Source organism: Dermacentor andersoni, chromosome 1 (genome assembly GCF_023375885.2).
Source record: "Dermacentor andersoni chromosome 1, qqDerAnde1_hic_scaffold, whole genome shotgun sequence".
In the NCBI taxonomy this organism is placed as follows: domain Eukaryota; kingdom Metazoa; phylum Arthropoda; class Arachnida; order Ixodida; family Ixodidae; genus Dermacentor; species Dermacentor andersoni.
This window is the reverse complement of record NC_092814.1, coordinates 385,754,139-385,780,985: the sequence shown is the minus strand read 5'-3', so window position 1 is coordinate 385,780,985 and position 26,847 is coordinate 385,754,139. Positions and strand designations below refer to the sequence as shown.

General features: G+C 47.7%; 8 non-coding genes and 2 pseudogenes across 8 annotated transcripts; all 10 read right to left on the bottom strand.

Annotated features, from left to right (window-relative positions):
- Positions 1-53: 53 nt before the first annotated feature.
- LOC126518695 (uncharacterized) lies at positions 54-1,218 on the bottom strand (annotated as a pseudogene).
- A 2,237-nt stretch (positions 1,219-3,455) lies between these two features.
- Positions 3,456-4,430, bottom strand: LOC126518535 (uncharacterized; annotated as a pseudogene).
- Positions 4,431-10,073: 5,643 nt separating this feature from the next.
- TRNAM-CAU (transfer RNA methionine (anticodon CAU)) lies at positions 10,074-10,145 on the bottom strand. Its single transcript has one exon. It is a non-coding gene; the product is annotated as a tRNA-Met (tRNA).
- Positions 10,146-10,333: 188 nt separating this feature from the next.
- On the bottom strand, positions 10,334-10,405 carry TRNAM-CAU (transfer RNA methionine (anticodon CAU)). Its single transcript has one exon. It is a non-coding gene; the product is annotated as a tRNA-Met (tRNA).
- Positions 10,406-10,594: 189 nt separating this feature from the next.
- Positions 10,595-10,666, bottom strand: TRNAM-CAU (transfer RNA methionine (anticodon CAU)). The gene has a single exon. It is a non-coding gene; the product is annotated as a tRNA-Met (tRNA).
- A 711-nt stretch (positions 10,667-11,377) lies between these two features.
- On the bottom strand, positions 11,378-11,449 carry TRNAM-CAU (transfer RNA methionine (anticodon CAU)). Its single transcript has one exon. It is a non-coding gene; the product is annotated as a tRNA-Met (tRNA).
- A 450-nt stretch (positions 11,450-11,899) lies between these two features.
- Positions 11,900-11,971, bottom strand: TRNAM-CAU (transfer RNA methionine (anticodon CAU)). The gene has a single exon. It is a non-coding gene; the product is annotated as a tRNA-Met (tRNA).
- A 193-nt stretch (positions 11,972-12,164) lies between these two features.
- Positions 12,165-12,236, bottom strand: TRNAM-CAU (transfer RNA methionine (anticodon CAU)). The gene has a single exon. It is a non-coding gene; the product is annotated as a tRNA-Met (tRNA).
- A 189-nt stretch (positions 12,237-12,425) lies between these two features.
- Positions 12,426-12,497, bottom strand: TRNAM-CAU (transfer RNA methionine (anticodon CAU)). The gene has a single exon. It is a non-coding gene; the product is annotated as a tRNA-Met (tRNA).
- A 189-nt stretch (positions 12,498-12,686) lies between these two features.
- On the bottom strand, positions 12,687-12,758 carry TRNAM-CAU (transfer RNA methionine (anticodon CAU)). The gene has a single exon. It is a non-coding gene; the product is annotated as a tRNA-Met (tRNA).
- Between the last annotated feature and the right edge of the window lie 14,089 nt (positions 12,759-26,847).

Genomic DNA, 26,847 nt, shown 5'->3' with positions numbered 1-26,847 from the left:
TTCTTTATTACATGGAAAAGAAAACTGAATGTGTATAACAAAGCGAACACAACTACACACTTAAAACTCAGGCAAACACACACATGCATCCAACAAGTGCATCCAGTCTGGCGGAGGTTCCTGCACAGCGTACACACTTCTTACATACGCAGCACTTTCGCGAACGGAGGATTTTGTAGTTCGCGGGCTTTCGGCATGGCGATCACAGAGTCTACTTCTCCACAGGCTGTATAAACCAAGTACAATGAACATGTCATAGGGAGGACCACCTGTAACCTTAAACGGTAGAAACCTAATTGAGTATGGAGTCATGTCAATGTCCTTTTTAAGCGTCCGTTGGAGAATGTCCCAAAAAAATACAGCGTCCCTACAGTATATGAAACAGTGATCTATGGTTTCGGCACGCGGACAGACCCGACAGTTTGTTGACCGCGGCACAAAGCAACCCCTCTAATTCAACCAAGTTTTAACAGGGAGTGTTTCCGAATGTAATTTAAAGAAAAATGTTTTCACTCCAGGAGGCACACACATTTTTCGGACGCGTTTAAGTACATCCTGATAAGGTCGGTTTAAATAAGGTGCACGATACAAAGGATCTGGGAAAATAGAGTCAACCAGTGCCGCAGAAATTGCTTTTCGACTCGCTGTGAACACGTACTCAAGGCTGAATCTAACTTTCAAGAAAAGAAATGTGTCAACAACCTCCTTGAGAAAGCCCCAAGGAGCCTGTGGGACATCTTTGACATTTGATGACACTACTATGTTAGGAACATAATGAACTAAACGCAGTTGCAACATTTCACGCAAGAACGGATGGTCACTGTCTCGAAAGAAAAACAGGCGAGAAACAATTTGCCTGACGAAGAGGTGTACTAATCCTAGACCACCACGTTCAAGGGGGAGAAACAGATTGTCGCGCCGCATCCATTCACAGCTCGAACTCCAAATGAATGTCGCAAATACGCGATGCAGTGCCTGAAGGCGAAGTCTTGAGCAGTGCAGTAGTTGGAGCACATACATAAGACGGGAAGCTAAGAAAACGTTACACACTTCAGCACGAAAGAACACTGACAAATTCCGCCCTCGCCATGAATTCACTTTACGTTGAATTTTGCCAACTTCCCCCGACCAATGAGCGTTGCTATTTCTATACTGTGAGAGAGGCACACCTAAATAACGCAGATCTTCTTTCCATTGAATTCCTGCGTAATGTGATGGCATTGTGACTCATAATCCAAACCAAAAACCTGAACTTTTTTCAAAGTTAACGCTTGCACCAGAAGCAGCACAAAATTCTTCTGTAATTGCAAGAGCAGTCTTTACGCTCTTTTTATCGGTACAGAAAAAGGCCACGTCGTCTGCATACGCAAGAACCCGAGCCTCATTAGTCAGTAATTTAAACCCTTGGAAATTTTGTTCTTTAAGGATGCCCATACAAAGTGGCTCTAAATACAAGCAGAACAGAAGCGGTGACAAGGGGCATCCTTGTCGTACTGATGATAAAAGCCTAATCGGATCGGAGAGAGAGCCATTCACTATAAGCCGCGTTGAGCCATTAGCATAACATATCCTGACACCTCTAAGGAGCAGAGATCCGATATTTATATGCTCTAGTAAAGTAAACAGGAATGAGTGATTCACCCTGTCGAACGCCTTAGCCAGATCTAGCTGTACCATTGCCACCTGTCCAATCCCCTCAGCTACACACTCTAGCACCGATCTCGCAGCATGAATATTCGTCTGAATGGACCGCCCCCTGATGCCACATGTTTGATGATCACCGACCACAGATCTTACTACAACTTGCAAACGGTTAGCTAATACCTTAGCAAAGATTTTATAATCCACATTGCATAAGGAGATAGGCCGATATCCGTCAACTTTTTGCAATTTCTCTTCATCATCGCTTTTGGCTATAAGGACGGTGTGTCCTTCGTACATTGTGGCGGTTAGGTACCCTACTTCCAAGGCCTCTCGGTACACCTGAAGTAATAATGGCGATAAGAGGGAACGAAAACACTGATAAAATTCGGCAGTAAGGCCATCCGGGCCGGGCGTTTTGCCTTTCGCTAACGAATCGATGCATGAAGTTACCTCACTTGATATCAATGTTTTCGTTTGTATAATCGTACTCATCCTGATTTAACTGGGGCAGCAACGATACAATTTTTTTGGCAGCACCTGTATCCAATGGCATATGGTCTCGGAATAGTTTTTGATAATGTGCAAAAAATGCTCTAGTTATTATAGTAGGCTCGTTAACAATCATTCCACCATACTCTATCTCTAGTATTTGTTTAGACAGCGCGTGTCGGCGCTCATCACCAAGGGCCCTACTGCAAGGCTGTTCTTCCAGGAAACGCTGCTCTCGCGCCCGCACTAGTGCACCTCTGTATTTTTCTGCGTTCAAAGTTTGTAACTGTGCCTTGGCCTTATGAATATCATCAATATTGACCCGGATGTATGCATTCAAGCTCATGCAATTCACTCAAAAGTCTACACAATGCTTTGTAATTATTCTTTTTTTCAAAGGCTATTATTGATGATTCTTCGATAGCTATCATTTTAGCTTCCTGTTTGAATAATTCCCACAAAGCAAAGAGTGGCAAATCCTTGCGGCAAGACAAATGAGCTATAAGCTCAGTAATACGATTTAAGAAACACTCACGCGAAAGTAACTGGTTATTAAACTTCCACAGCTCCTAGCACATACGCCGACTGTGGTACCGACGGCTGCCAAAAGATGCTGAGACTAGGCAATGGTCACTAAAGAATATGGGATGCACAGTGTAACCATGAACAAGAGGTAGCGCGCTAAGTGAAACGTAAATTCGGTCAAGCCTTGCATGCGAGGTACCCTGGAAGTGCGTATATCGACATCCCGCCTTTTCATTTTCGCCAGTGTCCACAAGCTGATAATCACATATTAGGCGTTGCAACGCATCACTACTTGGATCATGTCTCAGCTTCAATGATGTACGATCTTGCACGTTACATACAGAATTAAAGTCTCCAAAGAGGACCAATGCACGATCAGTACAGAAATGATGTTCTAGAGATAAGAAGAAACACTCGCGTTCACGTAACTTGTTCGGGGCATAAACACACAGAAATCTAAAGCTCGTGCCACTGATATCAATATCGCAGCAGATTAGGCGCCCTTCCCTATCTGTAAACAAATGTAGCAAATCACATTGTAAATGTTTGCTAACAAATAACATACAGCCTGCGGAAACGCCTACTGCATGGCTGACACAAACATTATAGTCAGATATGAATGGAGATAGAGCTATTTCTGTGTTTTCGTCGGATTCAATCTTTGTTTCTTGGATAGCAGCAATATGTAATTTTCGATTGCGTAACAAATGAAAAAGCTGTACTTGCTGTCGCTTACTTCGTAAGCCACGGACATTTAAAGTGCCAAAATGGAAGGGAAGAGCGCCCGCCATGATTACCTATGTAGGTGCAGCGTCTAAACGCTGCTCCAGAGGTGCACCGCTCCCTTCTTGATGAGGTGATGCACTATAGACTTTTAGGGGCACGTTAACACAAGGTACATCAGCAGGTGTAGGTGTTCCCCGGAGCGGTTTTGTCAACTTTGACACCTTGGGAACGCGAGCCTCCTTTGCCGAGGGCGATGGATTGTCGGATGGCGCTGGACGCTGCTTGGCGGCCTCGCACATCGATCCAGATTCCACTGACGGTGGGCGATCTTGAACTGGTGGAGATTCTGCCCAAGACACAGTTGGTTCGTGGTCAGGTGCCTTAGTGTCATCCTCGCTCGCAGGCTTCTGGCTAACGCTAATGTCAGCCGATGACGGCTTAATCTGTTCTTGTCGATGAGTCTCAGGGAGTGTTTCGCCAGTTGCGTCCACAACTTCGCTCACGTCCATTAGATGATCGGTGATGGCATCATCCTCAGCTGGTCTATTTGCACGAAGTTTGTCAGCGTAGGTTCCGATGCATGCATCTGCAGGGTGACCATAGCGGTGACAGTTACTGCAGCGCGGTGTTCTACAGTGTCGCCGGATATGCCCAACTCTGTTGCACCGGAGGCAAAGTGGTGGTCGGCCAGGAATCAAGATAAGGCACTGGTGGCCATATATGCTCAATAGATGTGGCAGATTACTGGCAGAAACCCCATCTTTCAATGTGAACGCGACGTCTCGATTAGTTATTTGCCAGCCCTCCATGCCGTCACACCGCCACATTTCTCTCGTGATGGACTGCACTGTGCCATATGGCTCTAGCGCTTCAACAATCCGTCTCTGTTCGAGGTGTGGGGGAAGCCAAAGAAGCTTCATCTTGATATTTTTGCATTCCGGGTCTATAAAAAGGCACTTGAGGCCTTTCACCAGCAACTAGCCTTTGTCGACAAGTTTCTGTTTCGCGATGCTGTTAACACATGTGACTAACCACAAATGGCTCATCTGGTATTGTCCAGCGCCAAGGATATCAGTTGCATTTAGCACTGAAAGGAGAGCATCGCGAAAGTCCGGGGCCCGATACGGCCGCCCTGCCAGGTCAGCATGCAGGAAAACTGAATTGAGAACGGTGTTGCCAGTCGGTAGACGAGGGAGAACGACTTTATAATCACCGGAATCAGTAGTTGACGGTGGGTGTGATCCTCGGAAGAGGGCCGATGCGCTGTTTCCAGCCGAGCTCATCGCAAACGTGGCTGTTCCAACAAGCCTCTTCTTCTTCTTCGCCACTCTGCTGCTCCTCCACCGTTATGTAAATTTATTTATAATTGTAATAAACGAGAGTAGCCTCTTTAAGGCGAGAAAAATATGCGTGAAGCATGTGAGAGCGCTTCTCGGAATGCAATTATGACTTTAGGACACCAAATTACGGCGCTGATAAGCTCTTTCCGTTAAATGGGACCAAAACAAAATAAAGGAAACATGTAGCAGAGCGTGGTTTCGATCCACGGACCTCTGGGTTATGGGCCCAGCACGCTTCCGCTGCGCCACTCTTTTTTTTTTTCTTTATTGCCAGTCCTCGACATATCTCAACACAAATTCCTAAATGATATAAACAAAGACCAAAGAAGCAAAAAGGGATGAATACACAAACGGAACAAAGAACAGTAATATTTACATTCGCTGCCGTCCGCTACTGTGGCACGACGTTGTCGGATTAAAATTCCTTTAGTGCTGTAAGGGGTTCAACCCTCGACAGCCACTCAGGAACAGGCTGTTGCAACTTGATCACTTCCACATACCGTTGCATGGATTCACAAAAGTACAGACGCGCCGGTCGGGCATCCGGGTCACAATGGTAACCCGCCATTCTTGCGCGCCATAAACAGTGGAGGCCCGTAAGCATGATCAGGTCGTACGGGAAACCTTCCTCGTCATATACTGGCAGAAACCTGATTCCGTGGGGATCTATAGGTAGCTCCTTTTTTAGAGTCCTTTGTAACACGTCCCAGAAAAAGACCCCTTCCCAACAGTGGATGAAGACGTGATCTATGCTTTCTGTTTTTTTACATATAAGGCAGTGGGTTCCCCATGGCATGTAGAACCCACGTTGTTCAAGGAAGATTTTAACAGGTAGAGTACCGGTGTGTAATTTAAAAAAGAACGATTTAGTAGCTGGTTGAACTGGCATCTTCTTCACCCTTTTCAATACATCTAGGCCTGGGCCTCCACTGTACGGGGCTCTGTACATAGGTACCAGCAAAACACTGTCACATAAATCACGATATAACTTTTTCCGTTTTACACTCCACAAATATGCACTTGAAAAACGAACACGCAAAAAAGAAACACTCTGAACTATTTCCCGAAAGAAACCACGGACTGGTCCTGGCATTATTTCCGTACCTACAACGAATTCGGGAAGTGATCTTGACAGCCTCATTTGGATCACCGTGCGCAGAAATGGGTCGTTTGTATCTCGAAAGAAGGAGAATCTATTCACCAGTTGACGCAAGAAAAGGGGCGCCAACCCCAGACCACCATCCTTCACACGTCGGAAGAGATTATCTCGGCTGCATCGCTCCCAGCTCGATGCCAACACGAATACAGCGAACACGCGGTGCAGTTTCTGCACATTAATACGAGAGCACTGTAGGACCTGCATTACGTACCAGATCTTTGACACGAGAAACATGTTGCACGCTGTAGCTCTCGCGAACATTGACAAGTGACAGGCGTTCCATCGGTCGGCTTTTTCTTTTAGTTCTTTTGTCCGCTCCTTCCAGTACTCGCTACTGTCCTTGTAGGCATCAAGGGGTGCTCCAAGGTACTTAACTGGCGTCGTGACCCAGTTTACGTTCGAAAAGTGGTCTGGTGTAGACGCCCATCTTCCATGCCAAAACCCCAAACATTTCTGCCAGTTGACGTAGCTGTTAGTGACGTTACCAAACTTTTTGACGATATTAACAGTATTCAATACACTTTGTTTGTCTTTACAGCACACAGCCACATCATCAGCGTATGCCAGTAGCTTCACTTCTGCTGATTGAAGACTAAACCCCTTAATACATTCATTTTCGATGATGGCCAGACATAGCGTTTCTATGTAGACACAAAACAGGAGTGGACTGAGTGGACAACCCTGGCGAACGGAGCGCTTCACGTTAATGGGGGCCCCCAACATCTGATTAATTATAAGTCTGGTATAGCAGCTCCGGTACGCCATGGTCACCCCTTCAGCGATTATGTGGCCAAAATTAACGTGTTCAAGGATGGTAAGCAATATGTCGTGAGAAACGCAATCAAACGCCTTCTCCAAGTCTAGCTGGAGGATGGCTACTGCATCGCACATGGCGTCACAACACTCCAGCACACACTTCATTTTATGGATGTTAGTGAAAATGGTTCTTCCACGGGTACCACACGTCTGGTGTGGGCCGACTACTTCCTGAATAACTGACTGGACCCGTCGTGCCAACACCTTCATCAATATTTTGTAGTCGCAGTTAGTAAGCGCTATGGGTCTGTAGGAGGAAAGTTGCTTGAGCTTTTCGGTCTCTTCTGTTTTCGGTATTAGTACTGTATGGGACTGGCCAAAGGATGGCGGAAGTATTTTCAGTTCATATGCTTAATTGAAAACTGCTGTTAAGATAGGAGCTAGGTGGCTTTTGAACGATTTGTACCAAGCGGCACAAAGACCGTCTGGACCTAGCGACTTCCCAGGATTCAGGTCTTCGATGGCTTTCATCACTTCATGTTCTGTTAATGGTCGTTCTAAGGTTTCTTTAACCTCACTCGACAGCTGTGGGATTCGTTGCAAAAATAATTTCTTGAAATCGTGCATGTTGACAGGCCTGAATGCAAAAAGTTCTTTGTAATGCTCAAAGAAAGCACGCCCTATATTATTGTTATCCGTTAATACCACCCCTTCATATTCGATAGCCTCAATCTGCTTACGTCTCGAGTGCTTTTTTTCTAGCCCCAGTGCTCTTTTCGTTGGCGTTTCCCCGCATGATAGCCTTTCTGCTCTGGCGCGCACTAGCGCACCTCGGAAGCGATCTTCGTCGAATACCTCGAGCTTCTTCTTAACGGCGCGCATATCTTGTTGATAGGCGCCAGGTTGCATGCATTCAAGCTTCGCAAATTTTTCTAGCAATGTTGTTAAATCCTTTTCTCTGGCCTTTTGTTCATATCGCAGTACGCTACTTCTTTCGATTGCCTTCAATTTAATGTTTTGCTTCAGCAACTCCCATTCCTCACCAAATTTCGTAGAACTGTCTGTTCCAAAAGAATTCAAAGCAGCCTCTACATTTTCGTTAAAAGTTTCATCCCGTAACAGCTCTGCATTCAATTTCCACAGTTCTCAGACGAACTTGTTTCGTTCTTTCTTCCTGCCCACCGTGCATTTTACCAGGCAGTGGTCAGAATATGATATGGCCGTAACTGTGTAGCATTGGCATTTTTCTACTAAATCGTATGAAAGATAGATACGGTCTAAGCGTGCGTGACTTGTGCCCTGAAAGTGAGTGTAGCTTACGTCTCCGTGACCGCGAAAACATTCTGCGATATCTTCTAATTCGAATTCGTCTGTAATCTGCGCCAGGATATCGCTACTTTTGTCACAAACCACGCGACGCGTAGACCTATCCTCAGCTTTCAATACGCAGTTGAAGTCGCCTACACAGGCTATCATTTTTTGCACATGTAAATGATGCTTTAAGCTCAAAAAGAAATTTGCCCTCTCTTGCACAGTATTAGGCGCATAAATGCAAAACACGCGCCACTGAACATTACAATAGCTGAAGTCACAAAAGACAAGTCGACCAGAAGTACAGGAGAAGTAACCATCTATAACAAGACCAGGGAGCTTCCTCACGAACAGCACACACCCTGCCGAAGTCCCTAAGGCGTGGCTCACTACCGTATAGTAGTTATACGTGAACCTTTGCACCATGTTCCCGGTCTCCTCCTCGCCGTCTACCTTGGTTTCTTGCACGGCTAAAACGTCGAGGTCGTGGTCAGCTAGTAGTCTGTAAACCTGACTCTGTTTCCTTTTGGCGGCCAGACCTCGAACGTTTAGCGTGCCGAGGCTAAGCGACGGGTTGGTAGCCATTATTGGTGAAAACCGGAGGGGAGAAGGCCCGGAGCATGGTGCTCACCTTAACGTCTAGCTGACCGCTAGACGCCTCCGTGGCCATCCGGTGGCCGTCGCCCGGGTTCCTCTTTGGTCGGCTTCGGGGTAAGCCTACGGTCAGTCTCCAGGTTCGGCTTAGGCTTGAGGGTGGAGCGCCTTCCAGGTAGCGTCTTAGCGGGTGGTGCCTCGGAGTCACCGCCGGCCTTTTCGTCGACTTTCTCCTCGTGCTGCAGGGATCTCTTGACCGGTGCGGAGACGGATTCGACGCGGGCGCTAGCAGGCGGCGCGTTGTCGTCCGTCTCTGCCTGGGTTGCATCCGTAGCTGGCTGGTGGCTCTCATTTTCTTGCGGGGCCGTCTTCACGCTCTCGACTGTAGCTGCTGATTCTTTGGGGGGAGGGTTATTCCTTCCTCCTTCGGCTTGCTTGGTGGTCGCGCCGGTTTCTGCCGCCACTTTGCCGTTTCCAGCTCCCGTGGCCGCTTCCTCCGCCTCGGTCACGTCCATTACATGGTCTAACGTCGAGGGCTCGCTCTCCGCCGAACCCGCGGCTACTGCGTATGAACGCACACAGTCCGCGTCGTTGTGTCCAAAAAGCCTGCACCGCGAGCAACGGGGAACCTTGCATTCACGACGAACGTGGCCAGAGCCCCGGCAGCGCAGGCACTGCATGGGACGTCCTGGGGCTACCACCAGCGCAAGCTCGCCGGCGACGCGGATCTGGTGGGGCAGGTCGTCGACTTTCATTCCTGCCTTCAGCTGCAGCAGCACTGCTCGGGTCGTCGAGCCCTTGCCGGAAACGCCATCCACTCGCCAGCGCTCCCGGGTCACTTCCGTCACTTTGCCGAAGGAGGCCAGCGCGGTCTTGACGTCTTTGTCGTCCACCCCATGCATAAGCCAGTGGATACGAAGCTTCACCTGTTGTTCCTTGGGGTCGATGACCAGGCAGCGACGCCCCTTCACCTGCAGCTCCTTCAGGGCCGCCAGCTTTTCGGCAGCCTCGGCTGTCTTCATCGTCACCGCCCATACATGGTTGATTTGGTATGCTCCAAGGGCGACGACGCCAGAGAGCATACCAACAGCTTGAAGCGCGTCTCGAAAATCTCCCACACGGAACGGGCGAACACGAGCGTCGCCGTGCAAAAAAACAGTGTTTAAAACAACACGTCCTGTAGGTAGCCGAGGCAAAATTATCTGGTAATCCTTATCTTCTTCCGTCGAAAGCCTGTTGCCGCGGCTAACAGCCGCATATGCCGCTCCATTGGAGCCCATGATCCCGCGATCCGTTTAGCTCGGGAGCCGGAAGCAGAATAAATGCGCCACTCTGCTGCTCCTGCATGCTATGTAAATTTGTTTATATTTGTAATAAACGAGTAGTAGCCTTTTATTTTAAGGCGGGAAACACGAGCGCGCAGCACAAGAGAGCGCTTCACGGAATGCAATTATGTCTCTAAGACACCAAATACTGCGCTGATAAGCTCTTTCCGTTAAATGGGACCAAAACAAAATAAAGGAAACATGTAGCAGAGCGTGGTTTCGATCCACGGACCTCTGGGTTATGGGCCCAGCACGCTTCCGCTGCGCCACTCTGCTGCTCCTCCACAGTTATGCAAATTTATTTATAATTGTGATAAACGAGAGTAGTCTCTTCAAGGCGAGAAAAATACGCGCGAAGCATATGAGAGCGCTTCTCGGAATGCAATTATTACTTTAAGACACCAAATTACGGCGCTGATAAGCTCTTTCCGTTAAATGGGACCAAACGAAATAAAGGAAACATGTAGCAGAGCGTGGTTTCGATCCACGGACCTCTGGGTTATGGGCCCAGCACGCTTCCGCTGCGCCACTCTGCTGCTCCTCCACAGTTATGCAAATTTATTTATAATTGTGATAAACGAGAGTAGTCTTTTTAAGCCGAGAAAAAAATGCGCGAAGCATATGAGAGCGCTTCTCGGAATGCAATTATGAATTTAAGACACCAAATTACTGCGCTGATAAGCTCTTTCCGTTAAATGGGACCAAAACAAAATAAAGGAAACATGTAGCAGAGCGTGGTTTCGATCCACGGACCTCTGGGTTATGGGCCCAGCACGCTTCCGCTGCGCCACTCTGCTGCTCCTCCACAGTTATGCAAATTTATTTATAATATTGATAAACGAGAGTAGTCTTTTTAAGCCGAGAAAAAAATGCGCGAAGCATATGAGAGCGCTTCTCGGAATGCAATTATGAATTTAAGACACCAAATTACTGCGCTGATAAGCTCTTTCCGTTAAATGGGACCAAAACAAAATAAAGGAAACATGTAGCAGAGCGTGGTTTCGATCCACGGACCTCTGGGTTATGGGCCCAGCAGGCTTCCCCAGCGCCACTCTGCTGCTCCCCCACCGTTATGCAAATTTATTTAAAATTCTAATAAACGAGAGTAGTCTCTTTAAGGCGATAAAAAAATGCGCGAAGCATATGAGAGCGCTTCTCGGAATGCAATTATGAATTTAAGACACCAAATTACTGCGCTGATAAGCTCTTTCCGTTAAATGGGACCAAAACAAAATAAAGGAAACATGTAGCAGAGCGTGGTTTCGATCCACGGACCTCTGGGTTATGGGCCCAGCAGGCTTCCCCAGCGCCACTCTGCTGCTCCCCCACCGTTATGCAAATTTATTTAAAATTCTAATAAACGAGAGTAGTCTCTTTAAGGCGATAAAAAAATGCGCGAAGCATATGAGAGCGCTTCTCGGAATGCAATTATGAATTTAAGACACCAAATTACTGCGCTGATAAGCTCTTTCCGTTAAATGGGACCAAAACAAAATAAAGGAAACATTTAGCAGAGCGTGGTTTCGATCCACGGACCTCTGGGTTATGGGCCCAGCACGCTTCCGCTGCGCCACTCTGCTGCTCCTCCACAGTTATGCAAATTTATTTATAATTGTGATAAACGAGAGTAGTCTTTTTAAGCCGAGAAAAATATGCGTGAAGCATATGAGAGCGCTTCTCGGAATGCAATTATGACTTTAAGACACCAAATTACTGCGCTGATAAGCTCTTTGCGTTAAATGGGACCAAAACAAAATAAAGGAAACATGTAGCAGAGCGTGGTTTCGATCCACGGACCTCTGGGTTATGGGCCCAGCAGGCTTCCCCAGCGCCACTCTGCTGCTCCCCCACCGTTATGCAAATTTATTTAAAATTCTAATAAACGAGAGTAGTCTCTTTAAGGCGATAAAAAAATGCGCGAAGCATATGAGAGCGCTTCTCGGAATGCAATTATGAATTTAAGACACCAAATTACTGCGCTGATAAGCTCTTTCCGTTAAATGGGACCAAAACAAAATAAAGGAAACATGTAGCAGAGCGTGGTTTCGATCCACGGACCTCTGGGTTATGGGCCCAGCACGCTTCCGCTGCGCCACTCTGCTGCTCCTCCACAGTTATTTATGCAAATTTATTTAAAATTCTAATAAACGAGAGTAGTCTCTTTAAGGCGATAAAAAAATGCGCGAAGCATATGAGAGCGCTTCTCGGAATGCAATTATGAATTTAAGACACCAACTTACTGCGCTGATAAGCTCTTTCCGTTAAATGGGACCAAAACAAAATAAAGGAAACATGTAGCAGAGCGTGGTTTCGATCCACGGACCTCTGGGTTATGGGCCCAGCACGCTTCCGCTGCGCCACTCTGCTGCTCCTCCACAGTTATGCAAATTTATTTAAAATTCTAATAAACGAGAGTAGTCTCTTTAAGGCGATAAAAAAATGCGCGAAGCATATGAGAGCGCTTCTCGGAATGCAATTATGAATTTAAGACACCAAATTACTGCGCTGATAAGCTCTTCCCGTTAAATGGGACCAAAACAAAATAAAGGAAACATGTAGCAGAGCGTGGTTTCGATCCACGGACCTCTGGGTTATGGGCCCAGCACGCTTCCGCTGCGCCACTCTGCTGCTCCTCCACAGTTATGCAAATTTATTTAAAATTCTAATAAACGAGAGTAGTCTCTTTAAGGCGATAAAAAAATGCGGAAAGCATATGAGAGCGCTTCTCGGAATGCAATTATGAATTTAAGACACCAAATTACTGCGCTGATAAGCTCTTTCCGTTAAATGGGACCAAAACAAAATAAAGGAAACATGTAGCAGAGCGTGGTTTCGATCCACGGACCTCTGGGTTATGGGCCCAGCACGCTTCCGCTGCGCCACTCTGCTGCTCCTCCACAGTTATGCAAATTTATTTATAATTGTGATAAACGAGAGTAGTCTCTTTAAGGCGATAAAAAAATGCGCGAAGCATATGAGAGCGCTTCTCGGAATGCAATTATGAATTTAAGACACCAAATTACTGCGCTGATAAGCTCTTTCCGTTAAATGGGACCAAAACAAAATAAAGGAAACATGTAGGAGAGCGTGGTTTCGATCCACGGACCTCTGGGTTATGGGCCCAGCACGCTTCCGCTGCGCCACTCTGCTGCTCCTCCACAGTTATGCAAATTTATTTATAATTGTGATAAACGAGAGTAGTCTTTTTAAGCCGAGAAAAATATGCGTGAAGCATATGAGAGCGCTTCTCGGAATGCAATTATGACTTTAAGACACCAAATTACTGCGCTGATAAGCTCTTTGCGTTAAATGGGACCAAAACAAAATAAAGGAAACATGTAGCAGAGCGTGGTTTCGATCCACGGACCTCTGGGTTATGGGCCCAGCACGCTTCCGCTGCGCCACTCTTTTTTCTTTATTGCCGACTTCGACGTACTCAATCAAGGTTTACAAAGATAAAACGTCTGGACCACACTTTGGCCAACACGGTACTAAAATCTTTTTAACAACGCTAATTCATCAAATAAGGAGATCCATTGTGGTGGATCAGGCAGCGCTTTGAACGCATCTCTTACACACACAACACTATCAATGAAGTTTTCCCGAGCCGGTCGAACAACAATGTCTCCGTTTTGAAATTGCAATCTAGTTTTCCACATAGCGTGGAGGCTCAGGATCATTATAAGTTCATACGGGACATCCTCGGCGTTATCAATCGGTAAGAAGCGTATTCCATATGGGTCCAGGGGTAACTGTTTTTTCAATGTTCTCTGCAGAACATCCCAGTGAAAGGTGGCGTCCCAGCAATCTAAGAATGCATGTTCTATTGTTTCCGGTTTTTTACATAATAAGCAGTCGGTGCTCCAGGGGATGAAAATACCCTTCTCATGAAGCCAGGTCTTAACGGGAAGTGTGTTTGTGTGCAATTTGAAGAAAAAAGTTTTAGCTGACGGCCATATTGGCATTTTTTTCACTCTCTTTAGAACGTCTTGTCCTGGGCCTCCACGTTTCGGAGAACGGTACAAAGGTGGAGGGAACGTCGTGTCTACGAGATCTCTGTATAGTTTTTTCTTGGTAACGGTGGACAGGTATTGCTGTGAAAAACGTACGTCCAACATCTTATATGAACATACCACTTCACGTAGGTAACCAGTCACTGCTCCTGGCATATTGTGAACAGTCGAAACCATGAATCCTGGAAGTTGTCTACACAGCCGTGCCTGTATCACTGTCCGGAGAAAAGGATCGTTTTGATCCCGTAAAAACACAAAGCGTGAGACGACTTGTCGCAGAAACAAATGAGCTAAACCAAGCCCACCTTTCTTGACCGGGAGGAACAAGTTCATTCGACTCATCTTCTCCCAGGTGGAGGCCCAAATTAAAATGGCGAAAACACGGTGAACTTTTTGTACGCTTACCCTCGCAGCACACAACACATTCATAACGTACCATATCTTAGAAACTAAAAAAGGTTGCAAACAGTGGCTCTAGAAAACATTGACAATTGTTTTCCTCTCCACCCGTCAGCCTTTTCCTTTGCTTTCGACACTTGATCTAGCCAGTACGATTCAGGTTCACGGTAATTTCCGAGAGGCATACCCAAGTATTGGGTTGGTAACGTCGACCACTTCAGTCGATAAAAGGTCTCCGGCGTGTCTTTCCAACTACCATGCCAGAAGCCGTAACTCTTATCCCAGTTTATCTGGGCTGCAGTTGAATCACAAAATTTTTCAACGACAGTCGTTGCCTCCTTAATGCTCGCTTTGGTGTTGCAGAAAATCGCGATATCGTCGGCATATGCCAAAATTTTAACGTGTGCTGCCTGCAGCAGATAGCCTGCTATGCGCTCGTTATTTCTGATCACCAAACAGAGTGGTTCGAGATAAGCAGCAAATAGAAGGGGCGACAGCGGGCATCCTTGCCGCACCGACGAGAGCACGGGAAAGCTATCGGTGAGTTCCCCATTAACAATGATGCGCGTTAAGCATTCTCTGTACGCCATCATGGCGCCTTCAGTTATGACTTTGCCAACGTTCGCATGTTCCAGTATGGAGAACAAAGCCTTGTGCGAGACGAGGTCGAAAGCCTTTGCCAAATCGATCTGCATCATCGCGACGTGATCGCCAATCACATCGTAGCACTCAAGCACACTTCGAGCCGTGTGTACATTCGTTGCAATGCTGCGGCCTTTAATGCCGCAAGTCTGGTGCGGCCCTACCAATGTTTTAATTACACTTTGCAGTCGTTTGGCCAAAGCTTTCATGAATATTTTATAGTCTACGTTGGCTGGAGTTATCGGGCGATATGACCCTGGCAACAGAAGTTTTTCCACGTCATCACTATTCGGAATTAGCACGATATGCGAGGTTGTGAATGACAAGGGCAATCTTTTTCGCTCATACGCTTCGCTGGTAACTTCGTGAAGAACACGGGCCAATGCAGACTTGAAGGTTTTATAGAAAGTGGCCCCCAAGCCATCTGGCCCAGGTGCTTTACCAATGGATAACTCGTCTATTGCGCACTCTATCTCACTCAGGCTAATTGGCAGTTCCAGCCGTGTCCTGACTTCTTCATCGAGTTTTGGCATCAGCGAGAGAAATTCACTCTGGTAGCTACATTTAGGATTCCGCGGATGAGCTAAAATTGCTTTAAAGTGATCGGCGATCCCTTGCTTGATGTCATTTTTGTCGGATGTAATGTGATTGCCTTCAGCTAGCTGGCGGATTTCTTTCCGACAAGCGTACTTTTTCTCGTCTGATAAAGCTCGTTTAGTTGGAGTTTCTCCCGCCCACAACTTCTCAGACCTTGATCTCACAAGTGCTGCTTTGTATTTTTCTGTATCTATCCTTTCTAGTTCAGTTCTCACTTCCTTTAATTCGTTAACATACACACCAGGCTCGACACTTTCCATGCTAATAAAAAATTGCAGTTGCTGGCGAAGCTTTGTTTCGGCTTGTTTCAAGATGTGTCGAATGACACTGCTTCTTTCAGTGGCCATTGTTTTTACTTTCTGTTTAAATTCTTCCCATTGAATGGCAAAGCTTAATGGCTTCGCTGAGGTCAGGTTTTCTAGTTCCTTCGCTACAGCATCGACAAAAGGATCGTCATTCAACAACTGCGCATTCATTTTCCAGAGATCCCATTTAAAGGGCCGTTTGCTCTGTCCTTTCCCGAACGTGGCAGTTACCAAGCAGTGATCACTGTATGCTACAGCTTGCACATCATATTCACAACATAAGGGCACTGATTCGGCTGACACGTATGATCTATCTAATCGAGCGTGGCTATCACGCTGAAAGTGGGTAAATCGCGGGCGAGTACCGCTGGCAAAAACAGTACCCACATCTTCCAGGTCATAATCATGCACCACTGAGTTTAGAAATTCGGCACTCTTATCACGAATGCGTGAACATTTTGCTCGGTCTTCAACATAGCAAACACAGTTAAAATCACCCAGCAGTATTACGACCTTGGAACAGTTTACGTACGCTTCAAGACGCTCAAAGAAGGATCGACGGTCCGTTTCAAAATTCGGCGCATAGATACAAATAGCACGGTAATCCACATCCACAAAACAGAAATCAGCCACTAAGAGGCGCCCAGTTTCACACGAAAACACTGACTGCACACAGATGCCAAAATTATTTCTTAGGAATATAGCGCAGCCGCGTGATCCACCAACCGCGTGACAAACGCACACGTCAAAGTGAGCTCTAAAATTGGACACCATTCTGTCGGTTAGCTCTTGGCTCTCAATTTTCGTTTCTTGGATTCCTACTATGTGTAAGTCATTATCCAAGAGGAGACGACTTAGCTGACATTGCCGTCTTCTTGCACTGAGCCCTCGTACGTTTAACGTAGCTACACGTAGCCTTCCTTCGACATTAACCGCCATGACTACACGGTAGAATGGTGCCCATCACAATTACACAAGTACGAGCGGTCATGAAGGTGCGCCGGTAACCACGTCGAATGCCTATAAAGGAGACGCAGCTCGACCTTCCGGAAAGGGCACTCAAGTGCAACTTGGGCCCCCCTTCCTGGCAAGGTTCTGAAATACTAGCGCTCAGGATGACGGCCATTGCACTCACGAACCCCCCAACCCCACTCGAACTAGACAGCACGGAATTACGGAGGCGGTTTACCCGCCTGCCGTGGATCGACCGTAACGTTCGGCCGAAGCTTCAAGGTCGACTTCCTTATACCTGGCGCTTTGGGCGGTGGCTCGTCTCCGCCGCTGCCGTCCTGCTTCGCCGTCCGGCTAACGGTCTGGTTGTGGGGCCGTTTCCCCGTCGGTTGGGTAGTTGGGCCGGTAAGGGTGTCCATGCCTTCAGGTTCAACGAGGCAGGAGGTCACCTCCGCCTCAGGTGGGGTTTTCTCTTCAGCATTCGGCATGGCCGCGGTACCCTCTGCAGTTGCTTGTTGGTGTCCTGTGACAACAGCCTGAGCGACTTGTTTCTCCTCCTGTTCAAGCCGCACCGCCGGCTTTGCCACGACGTCAGCTGCTTCACCCGCCGCGGACGACGTGTCTTCCATGTCCGCCTCGTCCATGAGTAGGGCGGAGTTGTCCTCGTTGCCCACGGGTCCGGTGACGCTAGCGTACGTGCGCTCACACTGGCTGTCCTCATGACCGAAGCGTCGGCAGGCACCACACCGTGGAATATGGCACTCGCGACGAATGTGGCCCGTGCCGCGGCAGCGTAGGCAGAGAGGAGCTCTGCCCGGCACAACCACGAGAGCCAGTTCCCCGGCGACGCTAACCTGATGCGGAAGGTCGTCGAGCTTTACGCCCGGCTTCAACTTCAGCGTAACGAGCCTTGTTGTTGAGTTCTTATCAGCCACGCCGTGAACCCGCCAGCGCTCGCGGACGACGTCGGTGACCTTTCCAAACGGCGCGAAGGCAAAACGTACGTCCTCGTCAGGAACGCCGGGCAGCAGCCAATGCACTTTCAGGCGTACGTCCTGGTTGGCGGGGTCGATGACGAGGCACCGGCCCTTCTTGACCTGCAGCTCTCCAACGCTGACGATCTTTTTCACCGCGTCGCTGTCCTTGAAGGTCACGGCCCACACATGGCTCATACGGTAGGCCCCGAGAGCAGCCACTTCCGGCAGGAGCGATAACTGAGCGAGCGCATCCCGAAAATCTTCCACCCGGTATGGGCGGGCCCTGATATCACAGTGTAGAAAAACGGTATTCAAAACAAAACGCCCTGTTGGCAGACTAGACAAAACAACTTGATACTCGTCGTCCGAGGCAGACATCCTGGTACCGCGGCCCGTCTGGGCCGCTGAAGCCGCTCCTACGGAGCCCATGATTTACACGTCCGTCACGCTCGGTGGCCGGAAGTGGAATCCCTTCCGCTGCGCCACTCTGCTGCTCCTCCACCGTTATGCAAATTTATTTATAATTGTAATAAACGAGAGTAGTCTCTTTAGGGCGAGAAAAAAATGCGCGAAGCATATGAGAGCGCTTCTCGGAATGCAATTATGACTTCAAGACACCAAATTACTGCGCTGATAAGCTCTTTCCGTTAAATGGGACCAAAACAAAACAAAGGAAACATGTAGCAGAGCGTGGTTTCGATCCACGGACCTATGGGTTATGGGCCCAGCACGCTTCCGCTGCGCCACTCTGCTGCTCCTCCACCGTTATGTAAATTTATTTATAATTGTAATGAACGAGAGTAGTCTCTTTAAGGCGAAAAAAATATGCGCGAAGCATATGAGAGCGCTTCTCGGAATGCAATTATGACTTTAAGACACCAAATTACTGCGCTGATAAGCTCTTTCCGTTAAATGGGACCAAAACAAAATAAAGGAAACATGTAGCAGAGCGTGGTTTCGATCCACGGAGATCTGGGTTATGGGCCCAGCACGCTTCCGCTGCGCCACTCTGCTGCTCCTCCACCGTTATGCAAATTTATTTATAATTGTAATAAACGAGAGTGGTTTCTTTAAGGCGAGAAAAATATGCGCGAAGCATATGAGAGCGCTTCTCGGAATGCAATTATGACTTTAAGACACCAAATTACTGCGCTGATAAGCTCTTTCCGTTAAATGGGACCAAAACAAAAAAAGAGGAAACATGTAGCAGAGCGCGGTTTCGATCCACGGACATATGGGTTATGGGCCCAGCACGCTTCCGCTGCGCCACTCTGCTGCTCCTCCACCGTTATGCAAATTTATTTATAATTGTAATAAACGAGAGTAGTCTCTTTAAGGCGAGAAAAATATGCGCGAAGCATATGAGAGCGCTTCTCGGAATGCAATTAGGACTTTAAGACACCAAATTACTGCGCTGATAAGCTCTTTCCGTTAAATGGGACCAAAACAAAATAAAGGAAACATGTAGCAGAGCGTGGTTTCGACCCACGGAGATCTGGGTTATGGGCCCAGCACGCTTCCGCTGCGCCACTCTGCTGCTCCTCCACCGTTATGCAAATTTATTTATAATTGTAATAAACGAGAGTGGTTTCTTTAAGGCGAGAAAAATATGCGCGAAGCATATGAGAGCGCTTCTCGGAAAGCAATTATGACTTTAAGACACCAAATTGCTGCGCTGATAAGCTCTTTCCGTTAAATGGGACCAAAACAAAATAAAGGAAACATGTAGCATAGCGTGGTTTTCATCCACGGAACTCTGGGTTATGGGCCCAGCACGCTTCCGTTGCGCCACTCTGCTGCTCCTCCAGCGTTATGCAAATTTATTTATAATTGTAATAAACGACAGTAGTCTCTTTAAGGCGAGAAAAATATGCGCGAAGCATATGAGAGCGCTTCTCGGAATGCAATTATGACTTTAAGACACCAAATTACTGCGCTGATAAGCTCTTTCCGTTAAATGGGACCAAAACAAAATAAAGGAAACATGTAGCCGAGCGTGGTTTCGATCCACGGACCTCTGGGTTATGGGCCCAGCACGCTTCCGCTGCGCCACTCTGCTGCTCCTCCACCGCTATGCAAATTTATTTATAATTGTAATAAACGAGAGTAGTCTCTTTAGGGCGAGAAAAAAATGCGCGAAGCATATGAGAGCGCTTCTCGGAATGCAATTATGACTTTAAGACACCAAATTACTGCGCTGATAAGCTCTTTCCGTTAAATGGGACCAAAACAAAATAAAGGAAACATGTAGCAGAGCGTGGTTTCCATCCACGGACCTCTGGGTTATGGGCCCAGCACGCTTCCGCTGCGCCACTCTTTTTTTTTTTTCTTTATTGCCGACTTCGACGTACTCAATCAAGGTTTACAAAGATAAAACGTCTGGACCACACTTTGGCCAACACGGTACTAAAATCTTTTTAACAACGCTAATTCATCAAATAAGGAGATCCATTGTGGTGGATCAGGCAGCGCTTTGAACGCATCTCTTACACACACAACACTATCAATGAAGTTTTCCCGAGCCGGTCGAACAACAATGTCTCCGTTTTGAAATTGCAATCTAGTTTTCCACATAGCGTGGAGGCTCAGGATCATTATAAGTTCATACGGGACATCCTCGGCGTTATCAATCGGTAAGAAGCGTATTCCATATGGGTCCAGGGGTAACTGTTTTTTCAATGTTCTCTGCAGAACATCCCAGTGAAAGATGGCGTCCCAGCAATCTAAGAATGCATGTTCTATTGTTTCCGGTTTTTTACATAATAAGCAGTCGGTGCTCCAGGGGATGAAAATACCCTTCTCATGAAGCCAGGTCTTAACGGGAAGTGTGTTTGTGTGCAATTTGAAGAAAAAAGTTTTAGCTGACGGCCGTATTGGCATTTTTTTCACTCTCTTTAGAACGTCTTGTCCTGGGCCTCCACGTTTCGGAGAACGGTACAAAGGTGGAGGGAACGTCGTGTCTACGAGATCTCTGTATAGTTTTTTCTTGGTAACGGTGGACAGGTATTGCTGTGAAAAACGTACGTTCAACATCTTATATGAACATACCACTTCACGTAGGTAACCAGTCACTGCTCCTGGCATATTGTGAACAGTCGAAACCATGAATCCTGGAAGTTGTCTACACAGCCGTACCTGTATCACTGTCCGGAGAAAAGGATCGTTTTGATCCCGTAAAAGCACAAAGCGTGAGACGACTTGTCGCAGAAACAAATGAGCTAAACCAAGCCCACCTTTCTTGACCGGGAGGAACAAGTTCATTCGACTCATCTTCTCCCAGGTGGAGGCCCAAATGAAAATGGCGAAAACACGGTGAACTTTTTGTACGCTTACACTCGCAGCACACAACACATTCATAACGTACCATATCTTAGAAACTAAAAAAGGTTGCAAACAGTGGCTCTAGAAAACATTGACAATTGTTTTCCTCTCCACCCGTCAGCCTTTTCCTTTGCTTTCGACACTTGATCTAGCCAGTACGATTCAGGTTCACGGTAATTTCCGAGAGGCACACCCAAGTATTGGGTTGGTAACGTCGACCACTTCAGTCGATAAAAGGTCTCCGGCGTGTCTTTCCAACTACCATGCCAGAAGCCGTAACTCTTATCCCAGTTTATCTGGGCTGCAGTTGAATCACAAAATTTTTCAACGACAGTCGTTGCCTCCTTAATGCTCGCTTTGGTGTTGCAGAAAATCGCGATATCGTCGGCATATGCCAAAATTTTAACGTGTGCTGCCTGCAGCCGATAGCCTGCTATGCGCTCGTTATTTCTGATCACCAAACAGAGTGGTTCGAGATAAGCAGCAAATAGAAGGGGCGACAGCGGGCATCCTTGCCGCACCGACGAGAGCACGGGAAAGCTATCGGTGAGTTCCCCATTAACAATGATGCGCGTTAAGCATTCGCTGTACGCCATCATGGCGTTTTCCGTTATGACTTTGCCAACGTTCGCATGTTCCAGTATGGAGAACAAAGCCTTGTGCGAGACGAGGTCGAAAGCCTTTGCCAAATCGATCTGCATCATCGCAACGTGATCGCCAATCACATCGCAGCACTCAAGCACACTTCGAGCCGTGTGTACATTCGTTGCAATGCTGCGGCCTTTAATGCCACAAGTCTGGTGCGGCCCTACCAATGTTTTAATTACACTTTGCAGTCCTTTGGCCAAAGCTTTCATGAATATTTTATAGTCGACGTTGGCTAGAGTTATCGGGCGATATGACCCTGGCAACAAAAGTTTTTCCACGTCATCATTCTTCGGAATTAGCACGATATGCGAGGTTGTGAATGACAAGGGCAATCTTTTTCGCTCATACGCTTCGCTGATAACTTCGTGAAGAACACGGGCCAATGCAGACTTGAAGGTTTTATAGAAAGTGGCCCCCAAGCCATCTGGCCCAGGTGCTTTACCAATGGATAACTCGTCTATTGCGCACTCTATCTCACTCAGGCTAATTGGCAGTTCCAGCCGTGCCCTGACTTCTTCATCGAGCTTTGGCATCAGCGAGAGAAATTCACTCTGGTAGCTACATTTAGGATTCCGCGGATAAGCTAAAATTGCTTTAAAGTGATCGGCGATCCCTTGCTTGATGTCATTTTTGTCGGATGTAATGTGATTGCCTTTAGCTAGCTGGCGGATTTCTTTCCGACAAGCGTACTTTTTCTCCTCTGATAAAGCTCGTTTAGTTGGAGTTTCTCCCGCCCACAACTTCTCAGACCTTGATCTCACAAGTGCTGCTTTGTATTTTTCTGTATCTATCCTTTCTAGTTCAGTTCTCACTTCCTTTAATTCGTTAACATACACACCAGGCTCGACACTTTCCATGCTAATAAAAAATTGCAGTTGCTGGCGAAGCTTTGTTTCTGCTTGTTTCAGGTTGTGTCGAATGACACTGCTTCTTTCAATGGCCATTGTTTTTACTTTGGTTTAAATTCTTCCCATTGAATGGCAAAGCTTAATGGCTTGGCTGAAGTCAGGTTTTCTAGTTCCTTCACTACAGCATCGACAAAAGGATCGTCATTCAACAACTGCGCATTCATTTTCCAGAGATCCCATTTAAAGGGCCGTTTGCTCTGTCCTTTCCCGAACGTGGCAGTTACCAAGCAGTGATCACTGTATGCTACAGCTTGCACATCATATTCACAACATAAGGGCACTAATTCGGCTGACACGTATAATCTATCTAATCGAGCGTGGCTATCACGCTGAAAGTGGGTAAATCGCGGGCGAGTACCGCTGGCAAAAACAGTACCCACATCTTCCAGGTCATTCGGCACTCTTATCACGAATGCGTGAACATTTTGCTCGGTCTTCAACATAGCAAACACAGTTAAAATCACCCAGCAGTATTACGACCTTGGAACAGTTTACGTACGCTTCAAGACGCTCAAAGAAGGATCGACGGTCCGTTTCAAAATTCGGCGCATAGATACAAATAGCACGGTAATCCACATCCACAAAACAGAAATCAGCCACTAAGAGGCGCCCAGTTTCACACGAAAACACTGACTGCACACAGATGCCAAAATTATTTCTTAGGAATATAGCGCAGCCGCGTGATCCACCAACCGCGTGACAAACGCACACGTCAAAGTGAGCTCTAAAATTGGACACCATTCTGTCGGTTAGCTCTTGGCTCTCAATTTTCGTTTCTTGGATTCCTACTACGTGTAAGTCATTATCCAAGAGGAGGCGACTTAGCTGACATTGCCGTCTTCTTGCACTGAGCCCTCGTACGTTTAACGTAGCTACATGTAGCCTTCCTTCGACATTAACCGCCATGACTACACGGTAGAATGGTGCCCATCACAATTACACAAGTACGAGCGGTCGTGAAGGTGCGCCGGTAACCACGTCGAATGCCTATAAAGGAGACGCAGCTCGACCTTCCGGAAAGGGCACTCAAGTGCAACTTGGGCCCCCCTTCCTGGCAAGGTTCTGAAATACTAGCGCTCAGGATGACGGCCATTGCACTCACCAACCCCCCAACCCCACTCGAACTAGACAGCACGGAATTACGGAGGCGGTTGACCCGCCTGCCGTGGATCGACCGTAACGTTCGGCCGAAGCTTCAAGGTCGACCTCCTTATACCTGGCGCTTTGGGCGGTGGCTCGTCTCCGCCGCTGCCGTCCTGTTTCGCCGTCCGGCTAACGGTCTGGTTGTGGGGCCGTTTCCACGTCGGTTGGGTAGTTGGGCCGGTAAGCGTGTCCATGCCTTCAGGTTCAACGAGGCAGGAGGTCACCTCCGCCTCAGGTGGGGTTTTCTCTTCAGCATTCGGCATGGCCGCGGTACCCTCTGCAGTTGCTTGTTGGTGTCCTGTGACAACAGCCTGAGCGACTTGTTTCTCCTCCTGTTCAAGCCGCACCGCCGGCTTTGCCACAACGTCAGCTGCTTCACCCGCCGCGGACGACGTGTCTTCCATGTCCGCCTCGTCCATGAGTAGGGCGGAGTTGTCCTCGTTGCCCACGGGTCCGGTGACGCTAGCGTACGTGCGCTCACACTGGCTGTCCTCATGACCGAAGCGTCGGCAGGCACCACACCGTGGAATATGGCACTCGCGACGAATGTGGCCCGTGCCGCGGCAGCGTAGGCAGAGAGGAGCTCTGCCCGGCACAACCACGAGAGCCAGTTCCCCGGCGACGCTAACCTGATGCGGAAGGTCGTCGAGCTTTACGCCCGGCTTCAACTTCAGCGTAACGAGCCTTGTTGTTGAGTTCTTATCGGCCACGCCGTGAACCCGCCAGCGCTCGCGGACGACGTCGGTGACCTTTCCAAACGGCGTGAAGGCAAAACGTACGTCCTCGTCAGGAACGCCGGGCAGCAGCCAATGCACTTTCAGGCGTACGTCCTGGTTGGCGGGGTCGATGACGAGACACCGGCCCTTCTTGACCTGCAGCTCTCCAACGCTGACGATCTTTTTCACCGCGTCGCTGTCCTTGAAGGTCACGGCCCACACATGGCTCATACGGTAGGCCCCGAGAGCAGCCACTTCCGGCAGGAGCGATAACTGAGCGAGCGCATCCCGAAAATCTTCCACCCGGTATGGGCGGGCCCTGATATCACAGTGTAGAAAAACGGTATTCAAAACAAGACGCCCTGTTGGCAGACTAGGCAAAACAACTTGATACTCGTCGTCAGAGGCAGAAATCCTGGTACCGCGGCCCGTCTGGGCCGCTGAAGCCGCTCCTACGGAGTCCATGATTTACACGTCCGTCACGCTCGGTCGCCGGAAGTGGAATCCCTTCCGCTGCGCCACTCTGCTGCTCCTCCACCGTTATGCAAATTTATTTATAATTGTAATAAACGAGAGTAGTCTCTTTAGGGCGAGAAAAAAATGCGCGAAGCATATGAGAGCGCTTCTCGGAATGCAATTATGACTTCAAGACACCAAATTACTGCGCTGATGAGCTCTTTCCGTTAAATGGGACCAAAACAAAACAAAGGAAACAATGTAGCAGAGCGTGGTTTCGATCCACGGACCTATGGGTTATGGGCCCAGCACGCTTCCGCTGCGCCACTCTGCCGCTCCTCCACCGTTATGTAAATTTATTTATAATTGTAATAAACGAGAGTAGTATCTTTGAGGCGCGAAAAATTTGCGCGAAGCATTTGAGAGCGCTTCTCGGAATGAAATTATGACTATGAGACACCAAATTACTGCGCTGATAAGCTCTTTCCGTTAAATGGGACCAAAATGAAGTAAAGAAAACATGTAGCAGAGCGTGGTTTCTATCCACGGACCTCTGAGTTATGGGCCCAGCACGCTTCCGCTGCGCCACTTTGTTTTTTTTTTTTTTAATTATTGCCGGTGTGTGGCAGAACGTGCAGTTTCCACACCTTAGAGTATCACATATGCAATACAAAAAAAAAAAAAACGTCGCACCGTACAACAAAGCCGTCTGTCCCTATTGGAAAGACGTTGTCAAATTAAAATTCCTTCATGGCTGTCAGAGGTTCTAGCCTCCACAGCCATTCCGGAGCACATTGTTGCATTTTCTGTATTTCAATAAATCGCGACATGCATTCTCTGAAATAAACACGAGCGGGCCTAGCGTCAGGATCACAATAGTACCCTGCCATACGAGCCCGCCATATACAGTGTGGAGCGTTCAGCATAATGAAGTCATATGGAACCGCGTCATCATCCTTAATTGTCAGGTACCGGATCCCTTTTGGGTCCACCGGTAACTCTTTTTTCAGGGTTCGCTTTAAGACGTCCCAGAAGAAAAAGCCCTCCCAACATTCCTAGAAAACGTGATATATGGCTTCCTGCTTTTTGCAGATCAAGCAATGCGTTCCCCATGGTACGATACAACCCCGTTCTTCCATGAAAGTCTTCATGGAGAGCATTCTGGTGTGAAGCTTAAAAAAAAAGTTTTTCCTCCTGGTGGCACCTCCATGCGTTTTACCCGTTTAAGTACATCAAGTCCTGGCCCTCCACTGTATATGGCTCTGTAGAACGGCACTGGAAAATCAATGCCGCAGACATCTTTATACAATCTTTTCCTTTTCACTTGACAAAGGTAATCCATTGAAAATCGAACAGAAAGAAATCTTACACTGTAGACCACTTCCTTAAAGTAGCCATGAAGTGATCCGGTCACTCCTTGCCGTTCTAACCACATGTGCCTGTAAAGCGGCGCTCAACCTGAGCTGACGTACGGTGCGCAGAAAAGGATCGCGCACATCGCGAAAAAAACAAAAAACGGTTTACAAGTTGTCTAACAAAAAGATGCACCAAACCCACAGCCCCGTCCTTTACTTTCTGAACAAATTTGTTCGGCTGCACCTTTCCCATGTTGACCCCCAGATGAAAACAGCGAACACTCTGTGCAGCCTTTGCACATTTGCTCTCGAGCAATACAACGCTTGCATGACATAATATAACTTGGTGACAAAAAACATTACAGACTGTCGCTCTTGCGAAAATAGACAGCTTCACATCCTTCCATCTGTCCGCCTTTTCTTTCATTTCATCAACTTGACTCCTCCAGTATTCATCGCTACTATTGTAGCTATTGACAGGAACACCCAGATACGTCGTCGGCGTTTTGACCCAGTTGACGTCCGCGAAGATGTCCGGTGCAGAAAC